Source organism: Cygnus atratus, chromosome 14 (genome assembly GCF_013377495.2).
Source record: "Cygnus atratus isolate AKBS03 ecotype Queensland, Australia chromosome 14, CAtr_DNAZoo_HiC_assembly, whole genome shotgun sequence".
Classification (NCBI taxonomy): Eukaryota; Metazoa; Chordata; class Aves; order Anseriformes; family Anatidae; genus Cygnus; species Cygnus atratus.
In genome coordinates this window covers 955,487-978,419 of record NC_066375.1, presented here as the reverse complement: position 1 = coordinate 978,419, position 22,933 = coordinate 955,487, and the positions used below count along the sequence as shown (strand labels likewise).

Below are 22,933 nucleotides of genomic sequence, written 5' to 3'. Positions count from 1 at the left end.
TAGCCTGGCCCCATTCCTGGATTCGCAGTGCCAGAAGCAGGCTCTTTCTCACCACGTCCCGTAACCTACACACCAGCCCTTTTTGCTTGGATCCAGGTGTGCAGAGCTGCCAGGACTGTGGGTGACCGTCCTGCACGTGCACACTGTGAGTGCCAGAAGTGCAACATGACAGGTTGGAGATGGAGGAGGAGGAGGAGGCCTTAGCTTCGGGCAGCGGGTCAGCGGCACAGCACCGCGTGTATGTGTCTGCAGAGCAGCTGGGAGCAGCATGACGTGGCTGTGGGGCGGGCTAGGATGGGGAGAAGATGCATCTCAGCCCCTCGGGGTATTGCTGTGCCCCCCAGGACCCCGTGGCACATCTCTTCTCTCTGCTTTTCAGCGGCAGGGATTGTAACAGGCTCTCAGAACAGTCCCTGGTGCAGAGGGGAGGTCTTGACTGCAGTGCATCATGGCAGCCCCTGCTTCTGCTTGTGTGGCTCCCCGGCCAGGGGCACAGCCCACAGCATGAGGCGCTGGGTGCCCTCTGCTCAGCTGGAGCAGCAAAAGAGGGGGAGAGGAGGGACACTAGGCAAAAAGGAGCAAATATAGAAGTACAGATGGAGGAAAGGGTGAGAAAATTCACACACAATCTGGAGGGAAAGAACTAGGGAAAAGATGGGGGTACTGACAGCTACACCAAGATAATTTGTTAGAGACGTCAAGCCTTCAATTTATCCCAAATGTTTCCCCACAACAGGCAGGTGGAGAGGGCTTGGGAAAAGCTCCTTCAAGTTCACTGGCAGAAAAGAATATGGAGGTTGAGATAGATGCCTGTCCCTGCCCTTCCTGAGGCCATTTGCAAAATCTGAGCAAATGTGAGGCAATCAGAACAACCGGCCTGGTTGGCTTAAGCCTCGCCTTGCACCGGGCACTTCACATCTGTGCGCAGGTTGCAGCTCAAGCATCTGCAAATGCTCCAAGGAAGCCGTGGGGCACTCCTGGCCCTGCAGCTCCGATAGCCAGCCGTTAGCTGACAAGGCTTTCGCTGCTGAAGGATGGGCGCTGCCTCCACTGGCTCTAGTGGCAGTTCTCAATTCTGGCCTCCTCACCTCCCTCTTTCACAAGGATGCTGGCTGGGTGTCGTTGTCACTTGCTGGTAGGAGGCTGAGGTATTTCTGAAGTAGATTCAGATTCTGGGTTAAACAGGTGAGACCTCTTGGCTGGGGCTGTGCAGAAGGAAAGTTGAGCAGACACATGGTCTGATTTTTTTGGGCGGTCCTTTGGGGACCCAGGAGTTGGACTCGATGAGCCTTGTGGGTCCCTTCCAACTCGGATATTCTATGATTCCGTGATTCTGTGATACCCTCTGCAAGGGCACTCTGATGGCTGTTCACTGGACACGCATCCTTGGGGCGATCCCGGTGTCGTCCGTACAACACGATCCCCTGGGAATAACGCAGCCGCCCATGGCCAGCCCCTTTGTACGTGTGAGCAGAGCTAAAAGATCACACGCTGATGTGCGTATCACTGACTCATAAATGAACTGTGTGGTAGAAATTTGCCTAACAAGATGAACCCTCTTGTGCAGTGACACCTACAGCTCTGCTGTCAAAGGCTTAGATGTAGAAGATAAACCACCTATTTTCCTATACCTTTAAGCTGGTAGACCTGTATGGTCTAGTAGTTTGTTTTGTCTGGTTTTAAATCAGTGAAGATAAAAATGACCTAAAAGATAACAAAATAAAATCTAATCCGATGAATAATGCAGTCTTCCTTTCCTGTAGACGGGAGATGTTTGTTTCCAGGTAATTATTGTCGTTGTCAGCGAGCCTGGTCCATCTTGCTGACCAAAACTCCCTGAGCGCTCACAAGGATGCTCGTCTGCATGTGGTGGGGGTGTAGCACAGTCAGCCAAGTCTGTTAACGTATTCATGGGAGTCACAAGGACCTTGCTCCCAGCTTTCTGGTCATACTTGAGTGATGGGTGATGTTTTCCCGCTTTGTCATGGCAGACTGAAAAGCCTGCAGAGGCTGTCAGTTTGATTAGAGTTGTTCCATAGATGAAAAATGCTATTATTTATTGGAAACCAATAATATCAAATCTGATTGTTAGATTAGTCTAAAAATCTTCAGCTCAGTGGATAACTGAAGCAAAGCTTGGTGAAAAAGTGTACTGGGTGGGTACAGGACTCAGGCTTCATTGTAGTGATGTATGAATAGTGACGTTTGGGAACCAGCTCGGGTGGCCGTTGCGTACCGGCCCTTGTTGCTGCCCAGCGTTCACGGCCCGGCTGGCGTTCTGTATCCCTTTGGTAGGATCTTCATCGACCCGAATGTTCAATATAGATGTTTAACATGAATATATAGATCTGTTACCTTGCCGCTCTAACATACAACTTAATGGTGCAAATGCTCCCTCTGCTGCAAGCCCTGCTCAGCAGGAAGGCAGGATTCCTGCCAGGAAAACACAAACCTGCCTGCCCGTGCTCAGAGGGCCTCTGTGCTGGGAGCAGGCCGGGGAGCTCCCGCGGCAGGGCGAGCCCTGCTGGAAGTGGCGGGGGCCTGGCCTTTGGTCTGCTCAGCTGCCTGACGTTTGGGACTCCCCTGTCGTTTCAAACCACCAGAAGGGCTGTGCAGGCCTAGTGCAGTATGGGGACATGCTGGGAGTACTGGCTCTGCATTGGGAGGCCCATGGCGGGCTGCGGGCAGGCCCTCATGGCCCACTGCTGCAGGGCTGGTGGTCACCTGGAGGCAGAGCCTCCGCTGCGAAGGCTGTCCTGCTGCTGCTGCTCCATAATCCAGAGAGCGACCGTGACGACTAAAGGATTAACGAAGCAGGGCTGGCATTTAGGAAAACTATCACTGTATTTTAAACTGCAGCCCAACCCTTCTGGAGCTGGATGTTTTCCAGGAATGGTGTGCATGAGATCCCACAGTACGTTTCCACGGACCGGCTGGTCCCCTTACTGTAACGCACATAGAGATGTCCCTGCGAGACGTCCCTGAGCTGCCGTCGGGGCAGATGAGGAAAGGGCACCGCCAGCCTGTGCCCGGCGGGTTCGGAGGGAGGACAGCTGGGCACGTTGCGACTTAGAGGTGAAAATATTCCGGTCTCGCTGGGCTGGTCTCTGTGGACCAGGGAGGAATCGCTCCCAGCAGCCAGTCTTCCAGAGCTTTGCTCCATCTGATGGGCTCAGGCCTTTTTTAAAACTTGCTGAAATGTAGTGGTGGTTCTAAGGAAAAAAGAAATCAGAAAGAGCAGGGAGTGTAAATAAGAAAACATAACACAGATATTTGCCATTCAATGAATATCAGCAACATATTGTATATACAGACAAACACTTCCTTGCAGCAGGTTTTTTTTTCAAGTCATCCTGGATTTGTTTAAATTTGTAACCACAACATTTTCTCAGTTTCTTCTCCTTTTTTTCGGCTTTTCAAGTTCAAGTCTAACATACAGTAAATATAGAGACAAGAAGCAAAATCTAAATTACATCTTTGAAAGGAGTAACAGTAACCTTTTATGAATCTAACTCAAAACCATTTTTTTTATAAAGGAAGAAAATAGACAGGAGTTAGACTTGATGGAATTTCTTAAGTTGTGTCCAAAATGTAACGGCGAATGAACTGGACATTCCACTGAATTTTCCGTGAGCGATTTCAGCCCACTACTTTCAGAAGGCACGCTCAAGTTAATGCTGGAACAACATAAAACATTTCTGCCACTGTTATGCAGCCTGATGTTAACCCAATGCTTCAGGTGCACTAGGTTAGGGTAAATCTTAAGGAACAATGGACATCGAGCTTTAAACTTGATGATGTAATTGAGCTTATAATTTTGATGATTTGAGGAGTGCTGAACATCTGCAATGCCTCTGAAGTTGGTAAAAATTCAGGTATGATGACCAATATGTGATATCAAAGCTCAGTACAGAAGATAACATCTCCCTGTACTAGTCATGTGGGAGGCTGTTTTTTATTTTGGTGCTATTGGCCCTTACTAAAGCCTTCCTAAGAACTTTGGACTTTTCTTTTGGAGTGAATGGCCTTTGGTTTTATCTCTGCTAGTAGTGGCAAATAAAATAGGGAGTGAGCAGCATACTGGACATCAGAGTACTGTGTAGGCTGTTTTCCTTAATTTTCTCAAATTATCTTGTTACATTAGTTTTCTAATAATATATATTTTTTTTAAAGTGAGAAGCCTGGAATTGTGATAATACTTTTTACATTTCGATAGCTGGTTATGAGCATTGTTGAAATAGCCATAAATATAAACTGTTCGATTAGAGTGTGATCCCATTGACTGCTTTGTATCGACTACCAGTCATGTAAAATACCTTCCCGTCCATAAGCCGAGTGTTGGTGTGAGCACTCTACAGCTGTAATAACTGGATGGGCTTAGGAAGCTGGTTCATAAATTACTGGCGTTAAAATTTTTTTAGTACTTGTTCTGAATCTACTAACAGTGATTAGCAATTTATAGGAGCTCATTGATTAGCTGCTAAGGCAGCTAAAATATTCCCTTACCCAAAATGCAGTGAAGAAACCCCTGGCTGCCTTGGTTTGTAATCCACTGTGAAAACCTCGCGTACAAATGACTTGGTTGAACAAGTGCTGGGTCTGGCTGGCTAGCGGGAGTTGTGATCACTGGCCTGTGCCTCGAGGGGCTGGGTGTCCTGGCACCTCGACATCCCCGCTGCCTCCTCGGGGCCCCTACGGAAAGCCCTGAGCTCACCGCAGCACTGAGCCCCCAGGGAGGCAATTCCCCTGCAGTGAGCGCGTGTTTCTCCAGAGAGCATTTGGGGCGTCTGGAAAATTGCTGTTTGAGTCCTCCCCTTCCTTAGGACCCTTGTTCCCTTTATGATGTGAAGCCATTCTCAGGCACGTCAGCCTCATGCACCCCCCTGACTGCCCCGGCTCTGACCGCACCCTGGCACCTGCCTGGCCTCGCGGTGGAGAGTCGCAGCCGCTGCCAGCCTGCAGAACACCGCCTGCTTTAAGCCCGCATCTGAAAACCCCTCCAGGCCTGCTCCAGACACGGGGGTCTGGAGTTGGTTGAGAAAAAAGTACAGCAGCCCCAAATCTTTCATTTCAAACACGAGCGTGAATCCAAGTTTTGGTCTGCGTTCCCAGCCCAGAAGTACTCCAGAGGGAAGAGCAGCACGAAGGCGCTGCCTCCGGCTTGAGCTCCGACTGCACGTGGGGATGGGGCTGCAGCGCTTCTGCTCCTGCGCCTGTCTTCATCCAGGGCCTGAGAGCCAAACCAAAAGAAAAAGTTCTCTCTCTCTGCATATTTTGGAGGAGTCTTATTTTAAGAACTTCAGACTGAATTTCCATCAAACTGAATCAGAATATATTTTTACACCAGAATTAAATCAGGCTGAAATAGAACCCGGTGGAACATGCTGATTTTGGCTGAATTTTGCACTTTAAATATTCTCAAGGCCAAAAACTCAGAGCAAAGCTTGAGGGAGCATGCCATCAGAGAGCTTGAAAATATGTTTATTTATGCTCCTACAAAGAGCTGATTTTTTCTCAGCTCAGGTTTTTCACTTGTAGTGTGGGGAAGTTGAACATTTTGTTCCATATAGGAACAGAAGGATTACAGAGGCTAAGCTCAAGCCTGGAAAAAGGAGAAGGCTTTTTACAAATTTACTGTTTGCATACTCATATGAGAATTTGACTACTGATCTTCAGTTAAACTAAATGTAACACCTGTATTGGTAATGGATGCTTTCGTATCGAATGAGAATTTTCTCTTGCAGTCTTTGCCTTAGTGTGGTGTCATATGGCAACCAAGCGTAGGCTGGGCATCAAAGCAGAAGGCGGGGGCTGCTGAAAAAATTGAGATGCTTCATTGAAAACCTAAAGTCTGCGTGCTTCTAACATGCAGACATCAGTAAGGAAGAATTTGATGAATAGCTTTCTTTGGGTTTCTCTCTTAGTTATTAGGTCATCATCAAAGCCCAGGCAGGGAACTGGTCCTCAAGTGGGTACCCGGTTGTTGTTTAGCACAATATTGCAGTATAAGTGTGGAAAAAAGGTTTACCCCTAGTTTATAAGCAAGTCTTCCTTAAAAATGAGTACCTTCTTGTAGAATTAAGGGGGGGATTGTATTTCTGAATTAATGGCCCAATACAGATCAGTTGTAATATTTTTATGCATGAGTAGTACTCTATTTTATAAGATTTTTTCCATTATTTTTAATAATATGTAGTGTTGTTTGATATATTGATAGATAGAGTAAATACAAAGACCTCAGGTTAATTGCAAAAACTTTGATGAGCTCAGTAAGGATGCAGCAGGTGCAACAGCTGAAGGACCAAGCATTTCTGCAGGGCATTATCCCTGTCTGGCTCCTTTCCACTGACGAAAGTGGTTGCTCCCATGCAGCTTGGCTAATTTGAGAGGCTTGTTATGGGAGATATCTCATTGTTTCACATAGTAAATTTATTCAGTGTACTTATTTAAGTACAGCTGTGCTTTCTTGATAGGTCAGTATCTGAAAGATATCACTGACAACTTCTTGAAGGTGGGTTGCTTTAGTCTCGTTAATTTTATCAGGACATACTGTAGCCTGAATGTTTTTTTGTCTGATTTACCTCTCTGCCATTCCTGGCATTTTGGGATAGAATGACTTTCTCTCGATCCTGCCATTGTCTCCTAAACCCTTGAAAGGTTAGAGGTTCTGCACCCATAGCTTGATTAAACTTTTTCATTCTTTTAGATGTTTAACCTAAACCATGTGCAGGCCCCAGGTGCTGTTACTTTCCCAGGTGAAGCCAGAGTTATCAAGATGTAAAGGCATGTGTTTCCTAGCTGGGAGGGAGTTGTTTCTGGGTGTGCTTGATTTCATTCATTTGTGAGCATTCAGGAGAACAAATCCTCTATTCTCTCAAGTCAATGCACTTATATTACCTGAGGAATAATTCATTCCCTTCTTCCAAGGCAGAGTCTGCAGATAGAAAGCTGGTCTCCCTTATTTTAAGTAGACAAAGAATATTTAAATAAGGAGGCTGATGAAAATGCTTCCACAAGTAAAGATTTGATTAAAGAGTCAGTTGCTTTGAAGAGTCCCCCAGGTGGAGGCAGAAGCCACAGTCTGTTGCAAAGGGTTTGCAAGGTCAGTGCCCGTTGGGTCTGTGGGCAGAATTGCCACACCTTGGCGAGATCCCCACCACTGGGAAGAGGCCACGCTCCTGCTCACTGTGCTCCTTGCTGATTCCCCCAGGGGGCTTCTGCCAAGGCCATGGCACCTCTGCCAGCCCAGACAAAGATCATGGAGTCATTAAGGTCTGGATGTAAACAGGCAGAAGCCACTGCTCCCATAGCATCCACATCTGCTGGCAGCAGAACTGGATTTTGTTCCTTTCCTTTCCAACCAGGACCCCATACTCTTCAGCTATTTCTTCTTTTGGGCTTAGCATTACAGATGAAACAAGCTGAATGGATGCAATGCTACAGATCTGCATCCTGCAGAGATGAGTTTGTGGAAACTCAATCCAAGCTGACAGATTCAAACCCCTGTGGGTTTTGAAACCAAATCCTGGATCTAAATATCTTCTCCGTTGGGAAAAATTACTGCACGAAAACATGGCAATTCAAAAACAGAAAGATAAAAACAGAAGATAAAAATGTCATCTGCTTTGTCTCGAGGAACGTGACATCCATCTCCCTTTAGATTCTGAAAATCTCAACCTTCAAGGAAAATAGTGAAACTGCCCCCTTCCCCCAGGCAAGAAGGGCACGAAGCAGTGGCTGGATGCGATCGGCTCACCCACCTGTCTGTGTGATGTGCCAAGAGGTCAGCTGCCTCCTGGGCTGCTGCATGCAGCTGGTGGCAGCGCCTGCACATCCCCAGGGGCTCCTGCTGTAGGTTGTGGTGCAAGATGCATCCTGGTCCTCTGCGAGCAGGGAAGCGTCCCCCTGCGGGCTGAGCACCACAGGGAAGGGAGCAGGGGCTGTGCATGGTGCTTCATGCTGGCACAGCCCGGGGCCTAAAGCTGCAGGAGTCCACATGTAGAAACCTGTGCTGGTAGCTTCAATACAAACCACATCGTACTCGAAGCACACCTAAACACAGCCGTAGGTTTTCTTTGTGAGCAGGCAGTCGACATGCAGGCTGGGAGAGGAGAGGAAGCCTTCCCACAAACCATTTGAGTTGCTGCCTCCTTGCTGCGCACCTGCTCACGAAAATGCAGCGGAAACAGATCATTTTCTGGATGAAAGCTAAAAGCTACATGGCAGACAGTAAATAAATAATTACACTGAACTATTGCACATGGATTTCTTTGAGGCACAGAACTTAATTAAATTTCCATGAACATGCTTATATAGTTCCATTGATCAGGAAAAAAATGTTTGCGTGTTATGTCTTTAAGATTTATTCACTTGTCAGTATTTTACCTTCCTCCCCTCTCCTGCCTCAGTTTCTTTCATTTTACATCATTTACAGTGGAAAAGGAACACATTTCTAGTTTTCTTGCTTGAAGAAATTGATCCTAAGACATACAGAACATGATGTATGGCTTGTAACTATAGAATACTGCTAAGCAAAAAAAAAAAAAAAAAAAACACTGAAGAAGGCTTGACAGATACTATATTAATTTCCACTTTTCAATGGATTTTTTCCCCACTAGAACCAATAAAAATTATGCAAAGGCTTTCACCAGCCTCCCTAGGACTAATTAGTTAAAAGATGGTGTAAATCTTGCTTGGCTCATTTGTCAAAAGAAGGTTTTTTTTAGACACTTCACAAAATTTACATTTGCCATCAAATTCAAACTCAACCTGCATTCGCAGTGCCAGCCGATCTGCGTCTTGCTGGGATCCCTTCGGTGCATCACAGAGACAGACACAGGTACGAGAGGTGGCTGCAGCGGATGCCTGGCAGGTAGCAAGCTCCGAGCCACGACAAGCAGCGCTGCGCGGCGCCGGCTGGCTTGGACCCGCTCAGGGCGATGATGGATCTCTCCCCTGGAAGGGCTTCACCGAGGCAGCGAGCTCTGCAGGATGGCAAATGCACCGCTGGCACTGCGAACAAATTACATTCCGTGAGAATCCAGAGGCTTTTTTCTGTTCGCTTTTTAGCCTTCAATTCCTGCCCAAATCACCCGGTTACGCTGCGGCTGTGAGGGCGGCTCCCCGGGTTCCACCGCCCACCCATGCCAGGGGCAGCAGCAAGCAACCCAGTTCGTTTTGCTCCCAGTTGGCTGCTTTTAGGTCCCCTGTCTCATTAAAGCATGGCAGCAAGTTGTTGGTAAATGAGGAGACTGCTGTCCTTGCTAACGTAATTGTGGTTTGGCATATTGGTACAGTATTAAAATTCCAATTGAACAGATGGTGTCAGGATTTTAACTTATGCTTATGAAATGCAGATGGTCCTCGTAGTGAACTTGTTCACTAGCTATTTTTATTTTTAACAGGTTAAGAACAAATTACTTTTGGCTATTATTATTGCTCTCCTTGTCATTTTTTTCTTTTCTGTGTGCATGCACACGTGCCCATGTTCTCATCTCTTTTCCTTGTAACTTTAGATCGAAAACATCTACTTCTGCCTGAAGCTCCTCTTTCTGTGTACTGGCAGTTTCCTTCCCAGTGGCCCTTCTGATTCCCCCTAGGCCTGGTGCTGCGCTCCCTGCGACCCGCAGGAAGGAGCGCGGCTCAGAGCACAGCCAGCGCCCCGGCTCCGCTCAGCCTCTGCCCCTCAGTAAACCACCTTACACCTACCACGCAGCACTGATTTTCCTGCAAAGATATCAGTGCTTTGCATGAAGCACCTGTGTGCATTTTCCATACCATTTCTCTGGCCTCACGTCCCATAATCTGGGGAAGGGCTTCTGCACATGTTGAAGGCCAGCCCCCGGTGTGCCAGCCTTTATTCTGCTTTGGCTTCACATCTGCTGGGGACCAAGGCTGGCAGCACATTCTTAGCAGGGCGAGGTTTGACACAGCTCCCTGATTTCCCTGCTCGGCAGGGTTTTGTTGTGTGCTGCTGACAGCTCCCTCCTGCCTGACCCTTCCCTGTCGGGCTCAGGGCATCGTGCTGCCGCCTGGTCCCCACAGGCGGACACGGGTGCCGGCTGTGGGATGGCAACAAGGAACAGGGCAGAGGCTCTGCTGCACAGGGTCTTCTCAGCCCCCAAATGCTCTCCTGACAGAGTCCATGTTTACATTCCTCTTCCCACGCCAACTTATTATTCCTCAGCCTCTTCCCTCCTCGGGATCATTTGTGCAGTATTCTCATCCCCAGCATGAAACAAACTTGTTGCTCTGGGTGATTTTTGAGCTGGGGACAGCTTCAACTGCCCCATCTAACCCATGCCCTGTCCTCAGACTGGTCACTGGGAAGTTGGCACTGGTCTGGGGTGTTGGGAGTTTCATGTAGAGCCCAGTCCAGAAACCAGGAGAGTCCCAGCACCTCCTGGTTTTGAAATGAGCTGCAGGCAGTTGAGATCTCTCAGCTGAGGAAAGCAACACATCCCAAGGGTTAACTCAGTGAGCAAACATCTGCAGGCTTACTGCTAACAAGGGAATGCATTTCTGAGGTCTGGCTGTGGCCAAGTGACTGGACCAGCAAAAATAAATCTTGGTCTATTACCTGTCCTTGATGCATTTCACATTTACATCCTGGCAATAACAGCTGCAGAGAAGGTTTCCACAAAAGACAGTGCAAACATATGGCATAAGGGCAAAGACGACAGTTGCAGGTGTAGGTATAATCAGGTTCATTTATCCTCCCTCATGCCTGCTGCCATTGCTCATTCCTCTTGCATGCAAACGAGCCCCAGGCACTCGTTAGGGCCCACAGTGTTCAGAAGATGCTGTTCCCATCCCAAAAGGCAGTGGCACTGCCCAGGGTGTGGGGTCCCTTCCCCTTCGTCCTGCTCCCAGGGGTGCTGCAGGGGGGAGTGCCCAGGCTCATCCCTGCAGGGCAGCCATGGTGACATGCAGAGGGCTCTCGGGATCTCCCAGAGCACAAAAAAAATCATAACCTCCCACCCATTACTGATAATTAGTATTTTCCATAATTATCCCGGTTAAGATGACATTGACTGAGGAGCCTGCGCAGTAGCCAGGGGTGTTTAAGCTAATTTGTGTTTTCTGGGAGCACTGGGGAGGAGCGGCTGTGCAGCACCATTAGAGCAGGCAAGGGCACACAGCACCGCTCCTGCTCCACAGCTCCGGCAGGTGCTGAAGTACTAATGGGGATGGGATGAGTTATGAATATTTCATGAAAAACCATTACAAGACTGTATATGAGAGCAACTTGACATCACTGCAGCCTCACAGCTGCCTCCTTACTGTAGCCAGCATGTTTTTCCCCTTGTTACTGGTTCTGGAGAGGGCCAGCACCAGAGTAAGGACACCGTGCAGTGACACACCTGGCCACCTTCTCCCCCAGAAGGGGGAATGTTTGAAAGTTTGCATTGCTGCTTCTGAATGGGGAGATTAAGGAGCTCTGGACTGTTAACATCTTCCTCTTCACATCACATTTGAAACATTGCCTTCAGAGACCAAACTGCTGAGGGATGTGAAGGATGTCTCCCCCTTCCCACCAAGCTTGGCTTCGGCTCAGGTCTTGCAGCAGGATGCAGCCCTGCGGGAGCTGCGTGGTCCCAGCTGGTGCTGGCAGCCACAGCCCCAGACCCCCAGGAGCCTCCTCACTGCTTTCTTTTCACACTACAGAGACCTGCTGTGTGGAGCTGCCAGGCAGCATCATGTGCTCCTTGCAGCATTGATTTCACAGGCAGGAGCCATCTCCTTGCTTCCCCTTGGGCCACTGAGGCTCCTGCCTCTGTATTTAGGGTCTTTCTGTCTGGGGGAAAAGCCATCACTTGACCCTGACTACTGCTTGGCAGGGGCCTTATAGGCAATGGCAGAGTGCTCAGGCTACAAAACTGAGCATGTCCAACAGTCCACCCCTAATACAGTTGCTCCTGGCACATTTATTCTTCAAGCCTAGGACAAGCAGTGAGCAATCCACATGCAGATCTTCCCATGCTCCACTCCACCTACATCTCGAGGGCTCAAAAATCAAACTGCTCCCTGAGATCCGTGTCAGTGCAACTGCTTACACTATATAGCCATGAATTAAAAAAAAAAAACAAAACAGGAGACATCCAACAACTGAATTCAGGTATCATATTCTGGGTGTCCACTATACTGTTTTTTATAACAAACCATCACCTCGGGGAGAACGATTTTCCTGCACCTGGATTTCATCAGTGTGAAGTATGGCCTTCCAGGGCTGTGTTTCCATCCTGTGCTGCTCATGAGCAATTGGCACAGGGAAATGCTGCATGGAGGAACCCAGAAAAAGAACCAGTGATTAAGACATTTGAAAGCTGTGTGTCCTGGCTTTGAATATATTCCAAAACAGTGAAATAAGTAAAATATTAGCTAGAATGTATTTGTTCAGCTGTGGTGACAAGTTTAGTTACATACTGTAATTTTTATTTACAGATGCAGCTTCTACAGAGCCATGGCTATAGAACAGATTAAGCATTGTTTGAAAAAGTGATCAGAGATTTTGTTTGCAATCACGCTGTAGCTCTCCTCTAAATATGGGAAGCATTTTAAATTGGTTTGTATTGATAATGACACTATAATGCCTTTTTTTGCTTGTCCAGATTGTCATTGTTTTAATGTGCTTATTCCCAAGAGATGAAGTAACTGAAGAGAACAGATTAAGTTAAACCTTAAAAAAATGTTTTGTTAGGAAAAAATATTTCCTTTAAAACTGCTTTGCATAAGGTTATTGGATATTTGATCATTTGTGTTTCTGTTTATGTACACAGTGTTCATTGCTAGAACATTGTTATCAATTTTCCAGCTGCGATACCCTAAGTCCAAATTCATAAATATGCATGACTGAAGTCAGGGATATTTCAACAGCCTTTCCAGAAAGGCTGTTCCCTTCTGTGTCCTTTCCTCCTGGGGAGCTGTGGGACTGAGGCAGGAGACTGTGCTGGAAGGGCAGGTGCCTGCGCTCTGCCGCTCAGTCCTGCCCATCTCCTCCCTTTCCCTGTGGGGTTCTGGGGAAGCCAGTTCATCACCTCCAGGGCTGAGAGGAGGTAGCCTGGAGGCTATAGACCTTTCCAGACATCGCATTTTTAATGCATTTTTGAAGCATTTTCCTGTACTCCCTAGCTGAAAATGCAAACCAGGAGGTGCCTGTATGTATGTCAGAGTACTCATCCATATTTTTGCCTGTCATCGTACGCTCCATCATGTTCAGCACTGACTTGGCGTACAGTGACACAGCCACTTCTGAAGGACACATCAGCTTTGACAAACACACGAAGACACAGCTTGCCAAGAGCTGTTTGGATGTACAGCATTCACATCCTTACTGAACTGTCCTGACCACGTCCACCTGGATCTAGCCTTGCACAAAACAACGCCCTTCTGTAGGGCAGGAAGACATCCCGTATGTTCCCGAAGGAAGCCACTTCCACCTGACTGATCCTTGCTCAGCAGCTGCTGGCATCTACTAATCTCAAGGCCCTCAGTAAGAGGGTAGGAATCTCTTAATAGTTTTAGAATCAGAGAGGTTGCTGTGTCCATTCACTAGTATTGGGAAATTGAGAGTTTAACTGCATTTCAGTGAGTCCTTCAATTATTTTTAGCCTGAATACCTGAAGCTTTATTTTGTGTGCATTGCAGACCCTGGGAGCACTCAGAGTTTTTCTTGCACTCCTGACCCAGAGCCCAGCGCTTGCTGCCACAGCTACACAGGCAAGGGCTGAGACGGCCGCAGGGACAGGCAGGAGGGTGCCCAGGGCAGCGGCTGTGGTGCTACTCACTCCCCAGGAGGCTTTGGGCTCAGGCCCAGGGCAGCACTACACTATCTGTGCTCATGACAGTCCCAGAAGCGCCAAACAAGGTCTATACTCACTTATATCTTACAAGCTTACCAGAAATACAGAGCTAGCTTCTACAACAGAGAGGAGAAGAAAGGTTTCCCTGTGCTTAGAGCCATTACTTCAGTGCAGAATAACACAGACCCTGCATTGGCTCCCTGCTTTCTCCTTAAGAAGTTACCATCAAGCATTAAAGACCACCCCATGCACTTTCTCTGGTGCATCAGTGGTTACTGATAATAGGAAATACAGAAACAAGTTAGATAGATCTTTGAAAGGACACAGAACAGCCACTTTCATTTGATACCCTATGGGATTTACTTACAAGAGCAAGCAGAGGACCTCCATCACCAGGGACAACAGCTTTCTCCTGCTAGCTGAGCAGGCAACACTTCCTCCTGCTAGCTGACCTACTCCAAAAAGCCAGAGCCCTAGGAGCCTGTGCTTATAAAACAGGTGCCTCGTGAAGCAGCTGTATTGTCTTTGCCATGATTAAAAAGCCCTTATTAGTAACCTAGCCCCAAGATGGAAGCTCACAGGTGTTTCCTGTAACCCCAGGGTCAACACTTTTTCTTAAAAATAAATCCTGAATCCTCCAAACCGACAACTACCCTATCTCTAGACAGGTGGATGAGCATAAACATCAGCTGTCACAAAGTGCTAAGAAAAATTACAAGAGTTGGCAGTGTTGGTACATATGCGATTCTTTGTTTATGTTTATTGCAATAAAGAATATGATAAAAATCACACATAACCAATATTTCAGCTGATCAAAAACTGGTTTATTTGTTCATTTTTATTGATGCTCTGATCTCTGGTGAGAAAATAATTGGCTGAAGAAACAGAAGCCTACTCCTTTTAAAACCACTGACAGCTTTGTTCAGTGGAAGCAGTAGGTGACTGCATGTAGAATAAACAAACAAATATTCTTACTGATGTACCAATTATGTGTTAGATCATTTAAGTTCCAAAGTATCTAGTTTGCTTTTCACTAATTATGTGCTGTCTCCTTGCATATGTCTGCACTTGGCTAATTGAAGTTTTTTTAAACTTTTGATTGCACTGTAAAATATCTGCAGGTTTGCAGGGCTGCGGGCTGCAAGCTCTGCTGGGAAAGCACACTTGTTCGAAAGCAGTACATACACATGTGTATATATTTGGCTTACAAATCTCTCTGTCGTGCATAGGATAAGAATGTTCCACATTTTAGCAAACCTCAGGCTGGGAGAGGACAGCCAAGGGGCTGAATCTGAGCTCTTTAGTTTGTCTTTCAGCTCAAAAGAAGTTTGCATTTGCAGCGGTTGCAGTGCAGGGGGCCAGCAGCGGTGCGCAGTGAGCAGCTGTCACTGGCGTGTGCTGGCATCCCCTGGAGAGGGTAAAAGCGGCGTGAGTCACTGGGAGCCGGTGAAGTTGTGTGAACTGATTGGAACATTGTCAGCAGTGAGTCGTCTTCTAAAAATAAGCATCTTGTTTTCCTAAAGTCATTTATTTTTGATAAATGCCTCAGCCTTGCATTTGTTTAGTACCGGGACAGTGTTCCTGCATTCCACCAGTGTTGTCTTAGTTGCAAGTTACTCCTGGTACCTAGAAAGAGCTGACTTTAACCACAGAATCATTGAGGTTGGAAAAGCCCTCCAAGATCATCTGGTCCAACCGTCCCCCTACCACCTATATCACCCACTAAACACTGTCCCCAAGCACCACATCCAACCTTTCTGTGAACACCCCCAGGGACCGTGACTCCACCACCTCCCTGGGCAACCCGTCCCAACGCCTGACCGCTCTTTATGAGAAGAAATGTCTCCTCATTCCAACCTGAACCTCCCCTGGCACAACTTGAGGCCATTCCCTCTAGTCCTATCACTAGTTACCCGTGAGAAGAGGCTGACCCCCAGCTCCCCACCCCTTCCTTTCAGGCAGTTGCAGAGAGCAATGAGGTCTGCCCTGAGCCTCCTCTTCCCCAGCCCAAACCCCCCCAGCTCCCTCAGCCGCTCCTCACAGGACTTGTGCTCCAGGCCCTTCACCAGCTTCAGAGCCCTTCTCTGGACACAGTCATCCAAAAGTGTTTGAGGCCCTCCACCTGCTGCTAGTAATGAGTCTGTTTTCATCTCTTTATTGAAATCAGGCTCTATTGCCACTGGTAGCTCCGTGTGTTCTCTGTGCCGTGGCTGCGGCCCGGGGAGCCCGGCCGGCCGCTGCGTGGGGCAGCCCCGCGGCTTGGTGGGGACATGCAGGGGGCAGGCGAGCTGGGAGGCAAGGCCGGGCTGCCTCAGGGCTTTACGTGTTGTATGTGCGTTTGGGGCTTGTCTGTTCTAAATATAAGCTCAATTGCAGTGTTGTGGTAGGGACTAGATCTGCTGTCTGTGTTCTCATAACCTAGAAATGCGAGTTAACTTCATGTAACTCTTAAATTTCAGTGGATGAAATTTCAGTGGAGGAAATAAGCGACAGTGCTTAAGTAAGAACATAATGAGTCTGAATAGAGTAGAAATTTGACTTTCTGTTAAGGTAGTCCAGAGCCATGTACAAATTTTTTTTTTAATAAGAAAATCTAATCAAAGCTGTGGTTTCTTTGCTGCTATTGCAAGAAGAAGAAAGAGCTTGTTTCAACATCAGTTTGGAGGAGTTTTTATACTTAAGAGTGAGCTCAGACTGATGATCAGAAAAGCAAACTCTTTCCCTGGCTTTTCAAGCCGTGCTGCTGGTACTGATGGATGCCTGAAGATGTGCTGCTGTCCTGCTGCCCCGGCCCAGGGTGCAGAGGATGGGATGGGATGGGACGGGATGGGATGGGATGGGACGGGACGGGATGGGATGGGATGGGACGGGATGGGACGGGATGGGACCGGACGGGACCGGACGGGGTGGGATGGCACGGGATGGGATGGCATGGGATGGAACGGGATGGGATGGGAGGTGCGAGCAGCACAGGCTGGGCTCCGCAGCCTCCCCTGTGCCATCCCACGTCTCACCACTGCCCGCCCAGCTCCCGGCTTTCCCTGCTAGCCTCGTCTTCAGTGAGGCTCTTTCAAGGAAAGTCCAGCAAATCTCATCTAGCTCCAAAAAGTAGTTTTGACTTTGACTTAGCAAACCAGCAGCTCTCATTCCCCTCAAATGTAAGCATTGCTCAGATAACACAATTCACATGAAGATTTCTTGAAATTCTTTAAGTGCACATTAAAATGCAAATCGCTCTTCTTATTAAAGATTTCTGGAAGTTCTCTGACAACACATTTAAATGCAAATCACTGAAACGTAGACTCAATATTAAAATCCAAACAATTATTTGATCCACGGGATGAAACTAAAATGGGACCCTGTTGTCTATCTCTGCAGAACCAGGGCTGCGGAGGCAGCTCTGGATGGGGCAGTGTGGTGTTTGGGGGTGCCGGAGGGGCTGGGCATGTCATCGCCACTGCAGCCCCGTGCCCGCCACCCTGTCCCTGCAAGGGGCCCACAGGGATGCGCAGGGCCGGGCTCACTTGGTGCGGGCACCTGGTACAGATCGGGACTGGTGGAATGACAAAGCCTGGTTGGAAGCTATAATGGTGTCCCAGAGGGCATCAAGTCCTCTTCATGTCCAGTTTGGACCCAGATGTCACCAACACAAATGTGCACATGGGGAGCAAGGGCAGGGCTCTTGAACCCAGCCCACGGACACTCAGACTCTTGAATATCCCAGAAATAGATCTGGGAGTGGGAGACAGCAGAACGCATGAATAACTTACCCTTAGTAAGTAAGAAGCTATATCTAGATTTCTGAATTCTCCCCCAAATTATGCACTCTGAGGTTAAAACCCTGCCCCCAGCCAAATTGATGGTAATGATTTGATGGAGTTTTAATGGGAGTGCTCTAAGGCCAGCTCTAAAAGCGCCTGGTGTTATGGGATGCAGCTCAGCTGAATATGTCGGAGCTGGTTTTATTTTAAAGTATGATAATCCATTAGGAACAACATGCTTTAAATATCTTTAAAACTGAATGAGGTCTTTTTTTCTTTTGCTCTGCTGTGCTTATTAAGATCCTTCAGAAAGACTTGAGAGGAGCAAAAGGTGCTTTTCCATTGCTGCCCCCTGAATTTATTTAGCTGCTTCCCCTTGGGCTGAGCTTTCACTGGGAGAGAAGTCAGCACGGGATTGCTCCCACCTGAATTTGTCAGGTCCGTTTTCATTAGTGGCTGGTGTACTGCTGGCACTTGGAAGCTTATCCCTGCACCCCCCATTTCTTGGGGGGGATTCTTCTCTTGAGTTGAATACCCCACAAACAAGCTTTGCCAACACCAAGGTATTATTTATTTGGGGTGTTTGTATTTGAGAGATCTGAAGCTCTGCTTTTCTTTGGCTCTTTTATGTTATTTCATGTGCTAATCAGGGCTTTTAAACTCAGCTCTATCAGTCAAATACTTCTTGATGATGATGAGCAAAACCAAGCAGTTTAACTGCTGAGTGTGGATCATCAGTGAATTTTAATTTTAAGGGAAAAAGTGTTTTTTTCATGTCTTAACTATGATTATTTAAAAGAAAAAAAAAACCAACAGGATTGTGATATTGGACAGTCTTATAAGCAAAATTGAATCCAAAGTAGAAAAACAAATGTCGCGGTTCCCCAGCTCCTCCATGCACTGTTTGTGTTGCGTGGGAATAAACGTCATGCCCAAATAATTCTGAGTGACACACGAGGACAAAATGTGCTGTAGCTGGTATCTGTTTGTGTTTGAAAGGAAAGAACAGGAAGCCCTTCGGGTCGTGCTATTCCTCTGTTACGCATCTCTGCCCCGTCCTGCATTGGGGTTATTTTTGTTGGGAAAAACTGAAAATCGGATCAAAACCTTCTTCTGTCACTGTTCGTGTGCAGGTGGGTGGGTGCCTCAGCGGAGGGGGGTGAAATCAGTGTTCAGAGAGAAATCCTTGTTTCTCTCGTGTGAAACCACACTGGGATGCCCCATTTGGGTGTGGGGCTGGGGGAGGACGGGCAGCGGGGCTGGGTGGGCTTCACAGGGGCCCGCAGCCACGCATCTCCATGCAGAGGGGCACAGGCACTGCAGGCGTCACCGTCATCGTGGTGCACGGTGTCCTCCTCGTGCCCTGGCCCCGGCACCCTCCTGCCCACCTTTGGGGCTCGGTGCCACCGGGGGCCGCACGCCCATCCCCGGTGCCTCGTGGCGCTGGCTGCATGGTGGGGAGCCTGGTGACGGATGGCAAAAGGGCAGAGCGGGGTTCTTCTGAGCCGAGGGGGAAGAGCTTCTGCTGCTGACTGCGGGCGGTGAAATCCCTGACGTGTGCTCTTTGTTGTGGGCTTAAGGAGCCTGGAAAATCGGGGAATCGGCAATCCCTCAGCATAATACATGTGAGCTGCAGCACGCAGTACAAATTATGTTGGAAAAACGATATTATTTTTGAGCCGTTTATCCATGGGTTTCATGGCTAAGTTGGTGCTTTCCCATTCAGAAAAAATCAGGAATGTGGAAGTGCCTGTCCTCTGCTGTGCTCACATCTGCGTGGAAAGCATCTGCTTTATCCTGAGCCCATCCCTTAACCTTGTTCTTCTCCCTGCTCAGATCCCCATGTTCTGTTTCAGTACTGGAGATGCGTTTTGTTGGTGTTGGGAGGTCACAGACAGGTCCCGGGAGCGGTCGCCTCTCGGAGTGGGTCTTGTTTTCGGAGCTCATCCCAGGGAACAGGGTTGCTCACAGCCCCTCTGCTCTGCTACGGGCCCTGGATCTGACCCCCAGCCTCCACCCCACCTTCGTCCCGGGTCAGGGAAGGCATCTCTCAGACAGAGATCACCCAGCCCACTCCAACTGCCCCGGAAACACGGCCCAAACCTTCTTTACTGGTCCCAGAGCAGGAGTCAATATTTAACAGGAGCTCTTTAAAGCTGCTTTCTGGGCTCTGGGGAAAAGTCCTAAAGAAACAGTTTGTAGGAAATGTATTGGAAAATTAACTTCATGTTCATCAACACATCATTAACAATTTTCTCACCCTAACAATCAAAATTTCCATGATTGTTTCCATCTTGGAAAAGGTGAACACAGTGCACCAGGCAGTATGTTCTCCCGTCACTTGCTTGCGGCACTGCTGGTCCCAGGGAGCTGCAGCCTTCCTAATGAGTGGGAACAGCAGAGAAAAGGCACCTGGCACATCTGTGAGCATGTTTACAGCACAAAGCCCCAAAACATTCAGTCTTAAAAATGATTTTCTTTCCTTTTTTTTTTTTTTTTAAGAAACAGAAACCGATGCCATTTGTGAATCCCTTTTGCAATTCTCATTTTGCTTTCCTTCTCCTTCCCCCTCTCCTTGGCCACCCAGTGCAGCGTATGATCTCTTCTTTGTTTTTTGACGTCTCCTTTCATTCTGTGTCAGATTTCTGTGCTACACGAAGAACATCCTTTTCTTTGGATGCTGGCTCTGAATGCTAAAGGTGCCAAAGCTTAGTTTTCCTTTTACTTGCATGGGATAAATGCGAAGAGAACCCCCCACAATTTTTGATGAATCCTAAGTGAGTTATCTTACAGCCTGCCATTCTCTTTGTTGCTTCCTATGAATAGTGACAGCCAGAATTAACAGATAACTTGGCTGATGGTCCCTAGAGCAAAACTACTGAAGGCTGGCAGGCTGGGTGTTCATAGGGATAAATGTGTGCTGCGGAGCTGGCTTCCCAAATCGGTCCCTGCCCGCAGGTGTCAGGACGAGAGGCTGCTCCCCAGCTCTCCATGGGGTCACCCCTCCATGTGCTGTGGCTCTGAGCCACAAACTCTGTTACAGGCAGGAGGAGCGAGCTCAGGCAGCAGCGTATGTTCCTGGAGAAAGGGCTTGCAGGGTGGCACAGCTGAAGTGACACCTGGGGGTGTCACCTCCCCCAGGACCCTGTCAGAACAGTAGGATGGTAAAATAGCCAGAAAGTCCTGCAGTTATGGAAAGGAGAATTTTGCTTGCATGGAAACAGATGAGATTTCCTCTTTCATTACCGGGATAAAGGACTGGCAAGGCATAGATATAGCCAGGGTGGGGGGCTGCAGGGATACCCAAGAAGAGGAAGATCCCAGAGCAAGAACCCAAGTATGATCGTGATGGTGACTACGATGATGAGGAAAAGTGCATGGTGAACGCAGCAAGAGGACAAGTTCAGTTCTCAGCTGGCCCTGAGGCACTGACCTCCGCAGGGATGGAGGGAGGTGAGGTTTTCGTTTGAACTGAAGGGAAAGTGTCTGGAGCTGGAAGGTGCATCTGTGAATCATCAACACAGAATTCTTAATTAAAGATGTGTTGGTGGAGGAAATTATGCAGAGGCAAACGAGAAGCAAAGACAAACCAGGCAGTTTGCTGAGAACTGCACAGAAAATTAATGAAGGTGTTGAAGAGGATTCTTCAAATGCCAGGCTGTAGGAGAGATCTCGTGTAAATGTGTGGAGTTCAGGGGAGCGGCGAGAAGCCGCCTGCATCCCTGTGTCAGCAGGGCTGCCAGCCTGGCGTCCACTCCTGCGGTGGGTCAGGAGGCTCCTGGGGGGAGCCTGGGGGCTGGGACTGAGGCTGGCGATGGTCTGGGGTGGAAGCGAAGCTTCCTTCTGCAGCACTGCCTGGGGACCCGTGTGCTCCTGGTGCAGGTCACTTTGCCACCCACGTTTCAAACGTGCTGGCTGGGGCAGGGCACTTTTGGGGCACTCAGGCCCCGTGGTGGGGCTGGGGGTGGCTGTGTGGGTGCTGTGGGGCTGGGGCTGCCCTGGGCCAGCAGGGAGAGGCTGGGACGCGCGGTTCTCTCGCTCCACAGATGGTGTGCCGGGCAGTCCAGGTCGATACCATCAAGGTGAACATGTCCTCTGGTTAACAGCCGGGGAAATGTTTTTCCATTTCTTTCTGTTTTTATTTGCATTTATAAACCCTAGCAAGTGTTCAGGACAAATGGATCTAAAAAAAAATCAATGCCTGTAAGCTGTTATTGTAGAAAGGCCACAGGCATCGTAGTAGACCTTATGCTTATAAAGTCTTTGAGGATCTCAGCAGACTTGTGATAAGGTCTCTTAAATTTCTTACATGTTTTCTGCATGCATACCATGCCGTTCAGCCCTTCAGTTCCCTCCTTGGCTCCCGCTATCCAACATCCCAGCTCTCAGCCAGGAGAGAGGCCAGGATGCGCAGCCTGCACTGACCTCTGGGGTCCCCGTGCCCTGCAAGCGCTGTGCCAGGTGAGCACCGAGGTCGGGTTTTGGGAAGCGCAGACCTGGTGCCGCGGTGCTGCTGCAGACACCCGTGGGAGCAGCAAAGCCCAGCACCCCGGGTGGGCGCTGCCCCTGCCTTCATCCCACCAAACTGCTGCTGCAGCACCTCCAGGCTCCCCCCTGGGAGGGGGGAGCCGTGTGTGCCCCCTGCTTGCCCATCCCCAACACTCTCTAGACTTGGTTTACTGGTGAGATTTTAAATCAAATAATATAAATGACCTATAATTCATATCTGTGTACATAAATTCTTCTCTTACAGAGTAGTAGTGATAGTGTAAAATTATTTTATCACTTGCTTGGACATAGAGTTCAGAGCAAACTAGTCAGGAAAACTGATGTTGCCAGTGAAAAGCTGTACGAGTGTGGGTGTAATGTACAAGCCGGGGAAAATAGTGGAACAGAGGGAAGATTCCTCAGCCCTGAGTCAGCACTGGGGCAACAGTTCTGGTGTTGGACGTTGTGCTTGGCCCTGGGGCAAGTCCTTGCCTTTAGCAGGGCTGAATGCCTAGGTTGTGCTGGCAGCAGACAGTAGGTTTGTTCCAAGGTCTGGAAGCAGCTCCTGCACAAATCACACCAATGGCTTCAGGTGGGGTCACTTTGTGTCTGTACCTGTGTAACTGAAAGCTGAACCTGAGCCAGGCCGGGGCGCTGCGCCCTGCGGGGTGTGCGGGGTGTACACGAGCATCCGGCAGCTCTGCGGGGCTGCTGCAAGGCCCCGAGTGCTCCAGCAGCTCACACACCCCGGCCAGCCCCTGGCGGTCTGCGGGGATGCCCAATTAGGCTGATGAGCTTATTTCCATCTGCGGTCAGTGCAGTTATGTTTATGACTGCCATAATTACATGCACAAGCTATCTGTTCCCATAGCATTGATCATC

At 48.5% G+C, this 22,933-nt stretch overlaps 1 protein-coding gene across 2 annotated transcripts in view; it reads left to right on the top strand.

Annotated features, from left to right (window-relative positions):
- The window catches only part of KCTD16 (potassium channel tetramerization domain containing 16), a 59,871-nt gene that overhangs the window by 4,055 nt on the left and 32,883 nt on the right, over nucleotides 1-22,933 (top strand). Inside the window, exon 1 of one of the 2 annotated variants that reach the window (XR_007708854.1) lies at nucleotides 18,611-18,696. The exons of the other annotated variant lie outside the window; for it this stretch is intronic. The gene's annotated coding sequence lies outside the window, so the exon portion shown is untranslated. Of the gene's footprint in view, nucleotides 1-18,610; nucleotides 18,697-22,933 lie in introns of those variants that run through there. 2 annotated transcript variants of the gene reach the window in all.